The sequence below is a fragment of the Phyllobates terribilis genome, unplaced genomic scaffold (genome assembly GCF_046119375.1).
Source record: "Phyllobates terribilis strain yellow unplaced genomic scaffold, ASM4611937v1 Scaffold_11__3_contigs__length_659146591, whole genome shotgun sequence".
Lineage (NCBI taxonomy): Eukaryota > Metazoa > Chordata > Amphibia > Anura > Dendrobatidae > Phyllobates > Phyllobates terribilis.
Window position 1 is genome coordinate 227,901,956 of NW_027362771.1, and position 13,478 is coordinate 227,915,433.

Here is a 13,478-nt window from a genome sequence, read left to right on the forward strand (position 1 = left end):
TAGTCATGCTGATAATGGCATCGTCGTCAGCACTAAACATCTTCGTCGCCATTTCAAAACTGTGCAGAAGGGTGTGTTTCGCCCCTGAGGGTTCTGTCGCCACAGAGTTACTGCATCTCACCCAGAGGTGTGGTATCTCACCCTCAGGTAAGGAAGGCGTATGGCTCGGGACCCTAATACCTGCATCCAACACATACCCGCAGTGGGGGTAGGGCGACATTGCTCCTAAGGGAGAGCACAGTCCCAGGTCCCTAGCTGGTGGGAGGGTCCTATGTAGTGGGTGCATAGGGGAGCAGCTTAGCGGAGCACATGACAGGGAGAGTATAAATAGGAAGCCATCTTAGAAAGAGCAAGCCAGTCAGAGGAGGAAAAGTGACAGGAGCAGAGGCTCGGCATGAGCTCTGCTCCAGAGGCTGGCCTAGCCTGGGAGGCCCAGGAATGAAGGAGAGAAGAGAGGAGTGGGAGCAGGAAGGCTCCAGGAACCGAAGGGACCCTAGGGCTACGGGCCGTGCAGAAGGCCACCCGTACTCCTGCTGCTACCAGGAGGTAGAGGGGTCAGGCCAGATAAGGGGAACCGGTCCCTCAACTAGAGGAGAAACAGCAAGGCTCAACTAGAAACCGGAGGCTGCAGCATTTCATGTACTGCAGGCAAAAGTCCACACCAGTCTCACTAAGAAGGTAGCCACATAGGACCCAGGGGACGGAACACAAGTCGCCCGCCAAGGCCCGAGGATACCGGATAGAAGTGTCACTGGGTGTGAGGTGCAGGGAGAAGGCCAGAGAAAGGACACACAGAAGGGGGTCCTGCTAAGTACTCCGGAGCTATCTGGGGGTGCACTGAGCCCCTCACTGAGTACGCACAGCATGACGGGTGAGATTGCTCTGGTACCTGTAATCTGGACTGCAACAACTGTGAGTAAAGATCTTGGGACTGCATCACACAGACTCTGTGTTCATTACTTACTCCCTGCACTACAACCACCATCATCCACCCACACTGCCCTGAAGCTACACTCTTCCTGTGGTGAGTAATAATACCATTGCTGCAAACCACCAGCTTCAGAGGACTGTTCCGCAGCGGCGGCCCCTTTTGCCCCACTCCAGAGGTAGCGTAGTCGGACATTATAAAACCAATATATACAAATTACCCTTGGATTAACCGCCCTGGATCACGGACCGGGTCACCGCCACAGTGACTACAACCCCCAGCATCTACCGGCCCGGCTCAGGCTACCCCACGGCCCAGGGGGCGCGTTAACTTCATAGGTCCCTGATCTGAGACCACTCCTGCAGCGTGATTTGCCCCACCTCTGGATCTCGTTGGCCCAGGCTATACGTCAGAACTTATTGCACCAGGGCTTATCGGTGCTGCCACAGTCGCTGCAACATGGTCAGAGTTGAATTCCACCGTGTCGGCACATCGCATTTCAGCCGGTGAACTGGCAGGCCCAACGACTTCTGTAGAGATGTAAGTCGTTGAGCTGCGGGATGCGAACGGCGGAAGTGAGCACACAGCGACCGTGCCCTCTGCAGAAGGCCATCTAGTCCGGGATAGTGGGCTAACAATTTATGGACAACCAGGTTCAACACGTGAGCCATACAAAGCACGTGTGTGACATTGCCCCGGCGAAGGGCCGCACCCAGGTTTGCAGCATTGTCGCACACTGCCTTCCCTGGTTGCAGGTCCAGTGGAGACAACCATTCATGAAACTGGGTCTCCAGAGCTGACCACAACTCCTCAGCTGTGTGACTCACATTTCCCAGACATTTCAAAGTAAACACTGATGCCTTGAGCCCTGCTGCCAGCATAGTAAGGAGGTGTGCAGGATTCCTTCTGCGCAGTTAGAAAGCAGGTGGCATTACCAGACAGGCTTTGGGTGCAGGTGGAGGACCGAGAGGAGGTTGAGGAGGCAGAAGCAGTGGAGGAACTTCGAGATAAAGAGGATTGACGCACAACTCGTGGGGACGGTAAGACTTGGACAGCAGCCCCTTGTCCTGCTGTCACCATAGTTACCCAGTGCCCAGTCAGCGACATGTAACACCCCTGTCCATGCCTACTCGTCCAAGTGTCTGTGGTGAAATGCACCCTGTCACACACAGAGTTTCTCAAAGAAGCGGTGATGTTGTGTGCGACATGCTGGTGGAGCGCAGGCACACCTTTCTTTGAGAAGTAGTGCCGACTGGGCATCTGGTACTGGGGCACTGCGACGGACATAAGGTCTCGAAAATCCACTGTGTCCTCCAGGCGGAAAGGCAGCATTTCTGTAGCCAACAGCTTGCAGATGGTGAAATTCAACCTCTTAGCTTTCTCATGGCTAGGAGGAAATGGTCTTTTACTTTTCCACATCTGAGGGACCGAGGGCTGGCTGTTGTGCCTTGACGGGGTTAAGTAGGGTGTCCCCGGCAAACTGCCGGTCTGTGAGGAAGATGCAGGCGGACATGTTAGGTTGCCTTGATCCAAAGGTGGTGCTCTCGATGTCTGAGAGCGCTCAACACCAGCAGGTGTTTCCACTTCCCAATGAAGTGACGACCTGCCAATCACACTGGCTGTTGCAGGTAAAGAGTAGTGTTGAGCCACCCCCGTAGTGTTCGAGTTCGGTTCGGTTCGTCGAACACCCGTGTGTTCGCCGAACTGTTCGTCGAACACCTTCGAACACCGTTAAAACCAATGGCAGGCAAACAAAAACACATAGAAACACATAGAAAACACCTTCAAAGGTGTCCAAAAGCTGACAAACTGCTCAGAAGACACAACTAACACATGGAAAAGTGACAAGTACATATAGTCATGCGAAAAGAAAAGAGGTGGAGGAGTAAAAGGAGGGGGAGACACAGATATAGGCATGTCATGCCCTTCTAAAATCCAAAAAGTGAGAAGCCGAGACGGCCAGTCCGCTCCTGCCCGTGCCACCTCCGTGTCGCCGGGTTTGTGCCAGAGCCGCGGTGAACCCTGACGGCCAGCCCCCCTCTCCCAATACTGGTGCCTGTCCGCTGGTGGGTCGAGAGAGCCCCCCTGTGGTGGAGGCAGCTCTAAGCTTTTTAATTTAAATTGTCCCTCTAATTTGAATGAATACACTTTAAATCCATTTACAAGGATCTATTGGAGGGCAAGTCTCATGCCAGCAGCCGCGTAATTCCAGCTCCAGTAGCGTCCACTAAAGCTGCTGCAGTTAGAAAGCTTTTATAAGGATCGAGCTCGGCTGTCCACCGCAAGGCATCCTAGTGCCAGTCCCAGCCCCTATGCCTTGGGGTGCCTCCTGATGCTCTTCACTGAGTATCCCGTGGTCCCGAAGCATTTCCTTTGAAAAAATTAAGTGTCCAAACTACAGGTGGTGTAGCTTGCTTAACAGCCGGGATAATCCGCTGACTAGCAGACACTGCTACTAGGCACAAAGTATTTCCTGGGCTAGATGCAGTTAAAAATTTGTAAGTAGATACTCTCGTTGGATGCTGAGAAAGCATTCCATAGAGTCTCCTGGCACGCCATATATGATTCTCTTAAAAAGCTTGGGGTAGGGGTCTAGGGGACCCTTTTATAGCCAAAATCACGGCCCTGTATCACAATACGTCACCTAGGCTGAAGATAAATGGAACTGTAGCACCGAGGGCTCGGTTGCTACAGACGTATTGCACCTCACCCAGAGGTGTGATATCTCACTCTCAGATAAGGATGGAGTGTGGATCAGGACCCGACACCTGCATGCATTACACCACATTGCCGTGGGGCAGGGCGACCAATATGCCCCTGAGATGGGCACGACAGTCCCTGTCCCTGGCTGGAGTGGGGGGAGGGAACACTGAGGAAGGGGAACCCTGCAGTGCAGGAGCAGGGAGGAAGCAGTTCCTGGGTGCATTGAGAAGGGAGTATAAAAGGTGGGCACCATCTTAGTTCAGTGCAGAGAAGTCTGAGCAGAAGTGGCAGGGAGCAGGGGCTCTGCATGAGCTCTGCCCCGGAGGCGGGCCTAGTAACAGAGGCCCAGGCCTGCAAGAGGGAGAAGGAAGGAAGAGGAGCGGAGAAGGCTCCAGGAACGAGGAATGAAGGGATCCCAGGGGTGCGGACGGGCGAGTCGCCACCGCACGCCCGAATCCACCTGCGTGGAGGGGTCAGGCCAAAGAGGGAGACCGGTCCCCGAACTAGTGGAGGCAGGAAACGACCCTCAGCTAGAAACCGGAGGCTCTGACATTTTATGTGGCGCAGCCCCTTGCTCCACCCGCTAGGAAGGCACCACATAGGGTCAGGGAAACTGGCGCCAAGTTTACCAAGAGGAGGCCCGAGGCAGCCGGACAGAAGTGTTGGTAAGAAAGGCCAGACAAAGGACACACAAAGGGGGTCCTGTGAAGCACTCCAAAGTTATCTGGGAGTTGTCTGAGCCCCTCACCTGGTGAGCACAGTACGACGTGGGCAGCCGTTACCTGCAGACGTGGTCTGGATAATAAGAACTGTGAGTAAAGGCCCTGAACTGCATCACTGACTCCGTGTCGTTACTGCTGCTGCCCTGCACCATCACCCCCATCCTCCGCATACACTGCCCTGAGGCTATACTCCTCCCGTGGGGAGTTATGCTACGCTCTGCTGCACCCACAACACCAGCCTTAGCGGTCTGCCCTGTAGCGGCGGTTCACTCTGACCGCAATCCACGGGTGGCGTAGTCGGACATTTAAACGTCAAAACCACATAAATAGTTCCGCCACTGGTTTGACCGCCCTGAGCCACGGAACCGGATCGCCGCCACGAAGACTACAACCACCAGCATCCACCAAAAAGGGTCCGGCTCCGGGTGTCCCAAGGCCCAGGGGGTGCGTCAGAACATTTTCATCACCTTTCACAATCACCAATGGGACAAGGCAGGGATGTCCTCTGTCCCCTCTCTTATACATCCTAGTGACGGAGCACCTGCTCTCATCAATTCTCCATAACCCCAATATTAGGTGGATTGAGGTGGGAGGCACCGAGTACAAGTGCTCTCTATTTGCTGATGATGTCCTAGTATATATCACTCAATCACATATATCCATCCCTGCTGTTATGGCTGAAATAGATCACTTTGTTACATGGTAAAATTTTAAAATCAATGCAGCGAAGTCTGAGGCCCTCGATGTCTCCCTCCCTAAATCCATATAGGATTCCATCCAGTCCAACTTTCCCTTTGCCTGGCCCTCACAGGGTATCAAATACTTAGGAATTCCTATTCATAGAGACCTCTCCCATCTATGTTATCTTAATTTTGGGCCCTTTATTGAACAATTCCATACAGACCACGGTTGGCAAGTTAGAACTGTAAGATTCACTATGTGAACCACTGGTGTTTTGTGGAAAAGCACATGTACACCGCGTTCCAAATTATTATGCAAAAAGTGTTTAGGAGTGATAAGGGAAGAATTTGTTTGTTTGTCAGTTAAACTCATTGATGGTGATGTGTGTCAGGGCTCTTTATATCACTGTAAGCAATTGCAGACACCTGTGCTAATTAGTTTGGCAGGTGTGTCCAATGAAAGGCAAGACTACTTAAGAAGGCTCTCTCACATTATTAAGCAGCCTACATTTTCTGCCAAAATGGGAAAGAAAAAGGATGTGTCGGCTGCTGAGAAGCAACAAATTGTGGAGTATTTAGGTCAAGGCATGACTACAATCAACATTGTGCGATGATCAGGATGAAGTGTCTTGGCAATCAAGAAGTATGTAGCTGATTCACAGTACACACGTGTGCGTGCTGATAAGGGCAAATTGAGGACTCTTTCCTACAGGCAATTACGTCAGGTTGAAAGAGCAGCGGCAAAAAAGCCTTGTCATAGCAGCAGACAAGTTTTTGAAGCTGCTTGTGCCTCCAACGTCCCCAGAACAACAAGATGCAGGGTCCTTCAGAGGTTTGCAGCTGTGCATACGCCATCCTGTCGACCTCCTCTATCCACTTCACACAAGCAGAAACGGCTCCAGTGGGCCAAACATTACATGAAGACTGATTTCAAAACTGTTTTGTTCACGGATGAGTGCCGTGCAGCGCTCGATGGTCCAGATGAATGGAGTGGAGGATGGCTGGTTGATGGACACCCCACGCAAACACGGCTACAGCGCCAACAAGGATGAGGTGGAGTAATGTTTTGGGCTGGAATCATGGGGAGAGAGATTGTCGGCCCCTTTAGGATCCCTGAAGGCGCTAAAGATGAACTCCATAATGTATGTGGATATTCTCAAACAGCACTTCCTGCCATGGTTCAAGAAGAAGAACCGTGTATTTCACAGCAAGATCATTTTTCTGCATGATAATTCACCATCTCATGCTGCACATAAAACATCTGCATCTCTGGCTGATATGGGCATAAAAGGGGACAAACTTATGGTGTGACCCCCATGCTCCCCTGACCTCTACCCCATTCAGAACCTTTGGAGCATCATTAAAAGGAGTGTCTATGATGGCGGGAGGCAGTTCACATCTAAGCAACAGCTCTGGGAGGGTATTCTGTCCTCATGCAAAACAATTGAAGCAGAAACCATCCAAAACCTGACAAATTCAATGGACGAGAGAGTTCAGAAGCTCCTTTCGAACAAGGGGTCCTATGTGAAAATGTAACATCACCTAGAATAAAGTTTTGAGTTGAAAACTGTTTGATTTCAGTTTCTAACAACCTGCTAATGCTTATAATTTCAAAAATGACCATTTTTTTGGTCTTTATTAAAATGAAAAGGTTGATCGAAAAGTTTGGGGGATCTAAGAGTGTGGCAACCCAGTAGTCATGATTACTTCGAATTCTGACAATATGAGGGTCATGCTGCAGGTAGTGCAGCAAGAAGGCACTTATGTGTCTTGCGCATCTCGGAGCCCCAAAATTATTTTCCGGGCTAGATGCAGCTAAAAATTATTTTTAATTTTAAATCTGGTGAAGCTTATTATAGATGGCCTAATAGGATCAGTGCTGCACACTGCTACAAAGCCCAAATTATTTTACAGTCAAGATACAGATAAACATGATTAGTAATTTGAAAGCTTAAAACGGTTGGTAGGGTGATTTTAACCAATCATCAAGCTTTTACTCTCCCCAGGATGACACAGGGGTAGAAAAGTCGTTTTGGATCCATGATTTGTTCATCTTTATGAACGTGAGTCTGTCTACATTATCAGTGGAGAGCCGCGTGCGCTTATCTGTCAGCACACCACCAGCAGCGCTGAACACACGTTCAGACAGAACGCTGGCTGCGGGGCATGACAAGATCTCCAAGGCGTAAGTGGCTAGCTCCGGCCATTTATCCAGATTGGAAGCCCAAAAAGAGCAAGGGTCCAGTGACACAGTCGTGGCTTCAATGTTTACTTGGAGATACTCCTGTACCATCGTCTCTAGGCGTTGACTATGTGTCAGACTTCTTGTCTCCTGTGGCCTTGCAAAGGATGGGCTAAAAAAGTGGTGAAATGATTCCGCAAAATTGATGTTACCAGCAGATACTGTGGTTCTGTTACGGTATGAGTGCTGAACACTTGACGGTCCCACGGTTGGCAAGTTGGAACTGTGAGATTCACTACGTGCACCACTGGTATTTTGTGGAAAAGCACATGTAAGATTCTGCAACAGTCTCTGCTGATACTCCTGCATGCGTGCATCCCTTTCTATGGCAGGAATAATTTCTGCAAATTTACTTTTGTACCGGGGATCTAACAGTGTGGCAACCCAGTAGTCAGGATTATTTCTAATTCTCACAATTCGAGGGTCATGTTGCAGGTAGTGCAGCAAGAAGGCACTCATGTGTGTTGCGCATCCAGGAGCACCAAGTCCCTGTTGTGTTGGTGGCGAGGTAACAATCATGCTTCCTTCCTCTGTCCTCTCCCCCCAACCTCGCACAACAGAAATGTGATCAAGGTCTCCCTCATCTGATGAGTCTTCCATCAGTTCGTCCTCCACTTCTTCCTGGGCTCCTGCACCTTCCTCACTAGTTTGGCTGCTACCATGCGCCCTGGTAAAATCATCTCCCCCACCCTCACATGCCTGCCGCCTTGGTGCTGCCGACCGTCTGGACCTTGCAGATGTTAGCCCTTCCGCATACAACTCCTCCTCCTCTACTTCCTCCACCTCCTCTTGTGCCACCACCTGACTCCGAATTCTGTTTAACATGTGCTCCAGCATGTAAATCACCGGAATAGTCATGCTGATAATGGCATCGTCAGCACTAAACATCTTCGTCGCCATTTCAAAACTGTGCAGAAGGGTGCATAGGTCCCTGATCTGAGACCACTCCTCCAGCGTGATTTGCCCCACCTCTGAATCTCGTTGGCCCAGGCTATACGTCAGAACGTATTGCACCAGGGCTTGTCGGTGCTGCCACAGTCGCTGCAACATGTGCAGAGTTGAATTCCACCGGGTAGGCACATCGCATTTTAGCCGGTGAAGTGGCAGGCCCAACGACTTCTGTAGAGATGTAAGTCGCTGAGCTGCGGGATGCGAACGGCGGAAGTGAGCACACAGCGACCGTGCCCTCTGCAGAAGGCCATCTAGTCTGGGATAGTGGGCTAAAAATTGCTGGACAACCAGGTTCAACACGTGAGCCATACAAGGCACGTGTGTGACATTGCCCCGGCGAAGGGCCGCACCCAGGTTTGCAGCATTGTCGCACACGGCCTTCCCTGGTTTCAGGTCCAGTGGAGACAACCATTCATGAAATTCTTTCTCCAGAGCTGACCACAACTCCTCAGCTGTGTGACTCACATTTCCCAGACATTTCAATGTAAAAACCGCCTGATGACGTTGAGCCCTACTGCCAGCATAGTAAGGAGGTGTGCAGGATCCCTTCTGCGCAGTTAGAAAGCATGTGGCATGACCAGACAGGCTTTGGGTGCAGGTGGAAGACCGAGAGGAGGTTGAGGAGGCAGAAGCAGTGGAGGAACTTTGACATAAAGAGGATTGACGCACAACTCGTGGGGACGGCAAGACTTGGACAGCAGCCCCTTGTCCTGCTGTCACCATAGTTACCCAGTGCCCAGTCAGCGACATGTAACGGCCCTGTCCATGCCTACTCGTCCAAGTGTCTGTGGTGAAATGCACCCTGTCACACACAGAGTTTCTCAAAGAAGCGGTGATGTTGTGTGCGACATGCTGGTGGAGCGCAGGCACACCTTTCTTTGAGAAGTAGTGCCGACTGGGCATCTGGTACTGGGGCACTGCGATGGACATAAGGTCTCGAAAATCCTCTGTGTCCACCAGGCGGAAAGGCAGCATTTCTGTAGCCAAGAGCTTGCAGATGGTGAAATTCAACCTCTTAGCTTTCTCATGGCTAGGAGGAAATGGTCTTTTACTTGTCCACATCTGAGGGACCGAGGGCTGGCTATTGTGCTTAGACGGGGTTGATAAGGGTGTCCCCGGCAAACTGCCGGTCTGTGAGGAAGATGCAGGTGGACATGTTAGGTTGCCTTGATCCAAAGGTGGTGCTATCGATGTCGGACAGCGCTCAAGACCAGCTGGTGTTACCACCTCCAAAGAAAATGATGACCTGCCAATCACGCTGGCTGTTGCGGGTAAAGAGGTGGCAGGTCTGCGCCCCAAAACAGGTGTGACTGCTGTCCCCCCAGTCACAGAGGATGAAGAGGCCGCGGATGCACAAGATATGGCAGACGGTGGTTGGCCCGGCCGGCTAGGCCGCATTGTAGCACACTGAGCTTCCCACTTCAACTTATGCTTCATGTCCATGTGCCGGTTCATGCATGAAGTACTCAAACTATGTATTTTTTGGCCTCTACTTAGCTTTTGCTGACAAATGTTACAGATAACACGAGTTGGGTCATCTTTATCGATCTGAAAAAATGCCCAGGCTATGCAAGGCTTAGCACCCATGCGACCTGAAGAGCCACCACGACTTGTGGTGAGAGGCAGAGTTGTGTTTGAGGATGCAGTTGTTGACGTGCTTCCAGTACTACGTCTCTGTCCAGGAAGGCGCAACCTGACCTCGTCGTCACTAGCATCTTCCTCCACCTCCTCTGCTGACCTCATCTCTTGGCTGACTGTGGGTTGACAGTAAGTGGGATCTCCGACCTTATCATCATCACCCTGTGCGTTATCACACCCGTCGTCCTCAGAGCCAACCTGTTCCTGCCCTGACAAAAAACTAAAGTTGTCGCTCCAATCAGGTATTTGAGTCTTATCATCGTCTTCCTCATTGTCTCCACCAACAGGAGTTACAGTTTGGGAATGAGGGTCTACATTATGGTCAGAACCTTCTGCATCTGGTCCTGGATCCGACTCATAAAGATTCTGGGCATCAGTGCAGATCATTTCCTCGTCTGGATTCACAGAAGCGCTGGAGTCGACCTCTGATTCCCAGGCTATAGTATGAGTAAACAGCTCTGCAGACTCAACCATCTGTTCTACCTCATACTCAGACGGGCAGCTGGAGATTTGGGAGCTGTGAGGAAGCAAGTGCGATTTGGGTGACACCTTTGAGGACTGGAGTATTTGTGATGTTGAAGTTGATGTGGAGGAGAGCCCACTTAAAGGAGCACTTGATATCCGTTGAAGCACCTGCTGTTTTTGTGCCTCATCTGGAATTTGTAGCGATTGGCGTGGCCGTAAGAAAGGGATCTTATCACATTGTCCGCTAAAAGAAGTAGACATTTTAGTTTGGCTGGAAGATGGTATTTCTTCTGCAGATGTTACTGTTGCTTTAACACCTACCCCACGGACACAACCTTTTTTCCCCTTCCCAACACGCCTATTCCCTTTTCCACCAGCAGCAGGCCTTTTTCCACTCATTTTGGTGGTTAACTAATTCACAACTCTGGAGTTGTTTGCACAAAAAAACAATGGATGGTAACCGAGCAGAGCTGAGTGGCCAAACTGTGGTATTAGGCCAAAACTATTGGCTGGGTTAGATGCAGAAAAAAATTATTTTTAATTTGCAACCTGATGGAGGTCAGTATAGATGGACTAATAGACCAAGTCCCACACACCGCTAGAAGCCCAAATATTTTTTCAGAGCTAGATGCAGAAATTTTTTTTATTCAATTTGCAACCTGATGGAGGTCAGTATAGATGGACTAATAGACCAAGTCCCACACACTGCTAGAAGCCCAAATATTTTTTCAGAGCTAGATGCAGAAAAAAATTATTTTTAATTTGCAACCTGATGGAGGTCAGTATAGATGGACTAATAGACCAAGTCCCACACACCGCTAGAAGCCCAAATATTTTTTCAGAGCTAGATGCAGAAAAAAATTATATTCAATTTGCAACCTGCTGGAGGTCAGTATAGAAGGACTAATAGAACCAGTCCCACACACTGCTAGAAGCCCAAATATTTTTTCAGAGCTAAATGAAGAAAAAAATTATTTTTAATTTGCAACCTGATGGAGGTCAGTATAGATGGACTAATAGACGAAGTCCCACACACTGCTAGAAGCCCAAATATTTTTTCAGAGCTAGATGCAGAAAAAAATTATTTTTAATTTGCAACCTGATGGAGGTCAGTATAGATGGACTAATAGAACAAGTCCCACACGCTGCTAGAAGCCCAAATATTTTTTCAGAGATAAATGAAGAAAAAAATTATTTTTAATTTGCAACCTGATGGAGGTCAGTATAGATGGACTAATAGACCAAGTCCCACACACTGCTAGAAGCCCAAATATTTTTTCAGAGCTAGATGCAGAAAAAAATTATTTTTAATTTGCAACCTGATGGAGGTCAGTATAGATGGACTAATAGACCAAGTCCCACACACTGCTAGAAGCCCAAATATTTTTTCAGAGCTAGATGCAGAAAAAAATTATTTTTAATTTGCAACCTGATGGAGGTCAGTATAGATGGACTAATAGAACAAGTCCCACACGCTGCTAGAAGCCCAAATATTTTTTCAGAGATAAATGAAGAAAAAAATTATTTTTAATTTGCAACCTGATGGAGGTCAGTATAGATGGACTAATAGACCAAGTCCCACACACTGCTAGAAGCCCAAATATTTTTTCAGAGCTAGATGCAGAAAAAAATTATTTTTAATTTGCAACCTGATGGAGGTCAGTATAGATGGACTAATAGAATGATGCTATGCCCAAAAGATTTTACTTCACTAGGAGCAGTAAAAAAATTGGTATTCTATACACAGGTGGTATATCTTGCAACACAGATAGGCTACTCCACTGACTAACACACTCTGCAATAGGCCAAAAAGGATTAGCTTTGCTAGATTCAGCCAAATGCTGTGAAAAAAACTTGCACAGCACTGGCACAGACCTGCCTGGCAAAAACTGATAGGAACTGATGTAACCTAGTCCTGAAAAGGACTCCAATTACAATTAGTCTTTACTCCCACAATCTATCTATTTAAGAGCACAGACCTGCTTGATAAAAGTCGTAGGAAATGCTGTAACCTAGTCCTTAAAAGGACTGCAATCACAACTATTCCCTACTCCCAAGCTATCTGTATATTTGTGCGAAAATTGGCTTGAAATTAACAAGGTATAGCGCACACAGCAACAGCGGTGCCGTCTAACACGCAGCTGCAGCAGTGAGAAAATGGTGGCGACGGGGAAAATGGCTTGGTCTTATAGGGCAAGGACATGTGACATACACTGCCAATCACACATGCCCTTGCTTGTGTGAAAAAAAGCACTTCGCTCCGTGTGTGCGCTGCTGATAGGCTGACAGATTGCACCTCCCCACTGCAAATGCGGGAAAGAGAAAAAAAAATGGAGATCTTCATTGTTCCTGCAGAGATCCATCCCCTGCCCCTCCCCCCACCCCGCTGTACACTCAAACTGCGTATTAACATTAATTTTCATCATTACTGAGAAAAAATCCAGTTATGATTTTGGTGCACGAACAGTTATCGAACATAACCTCGAACAGCCGAATTTTTCTCAAATTGTTCGTGTTCGCCGACCGGCTCGAACACCGCCCAAAACAGCTCGAATTTGAGATTGGCGAACAGTTCGAGTAGAACAACGCTCATCTCTAGTAAAGAGGTGGCAGGTCTGCGTCCAAAAACATGTGTGACTGCTGTCCCCCCCAGTCACAGAGGATGAAGAGGCCGCGGATGCACAAGTTGGGGCAGACGGTGGTTGGCCCAGCCTGCTAGGCCGCATTGTAGCACAGTGAGCTTCCCACTGCAACTTATGCTTCATATCCATGTGACGGTACAAGCATGAAGTACTCAAACTATGAATTTTTTGGCCTCTACTTAGCTTTTGGTGACAAATATTACAGATAACACGAGTTGGGTCATCCTTATCATTCTGAATAAATGCCCAGGCTATGCAAGGCTTAGAGCCCATGCGATCTGAAGAGCCACTACGACTTGTGGTCAGAGGCAGAGCTGTGGTTGAGGATGCAGTTGTTGATGTGCTTCCAGTACTCCGTCTCTGTCCAGGAAGGCGCAACCTAACCTCGTCGTCAATAGCATCTGTGACGCCCCGCTGTGCTTGGTATCACAAATCCTAGAAGAGTGTATTGATGGAATCCTCCACAAGAGGCCCCCATAAACATTCGCACATCTCCACCTTCCACCT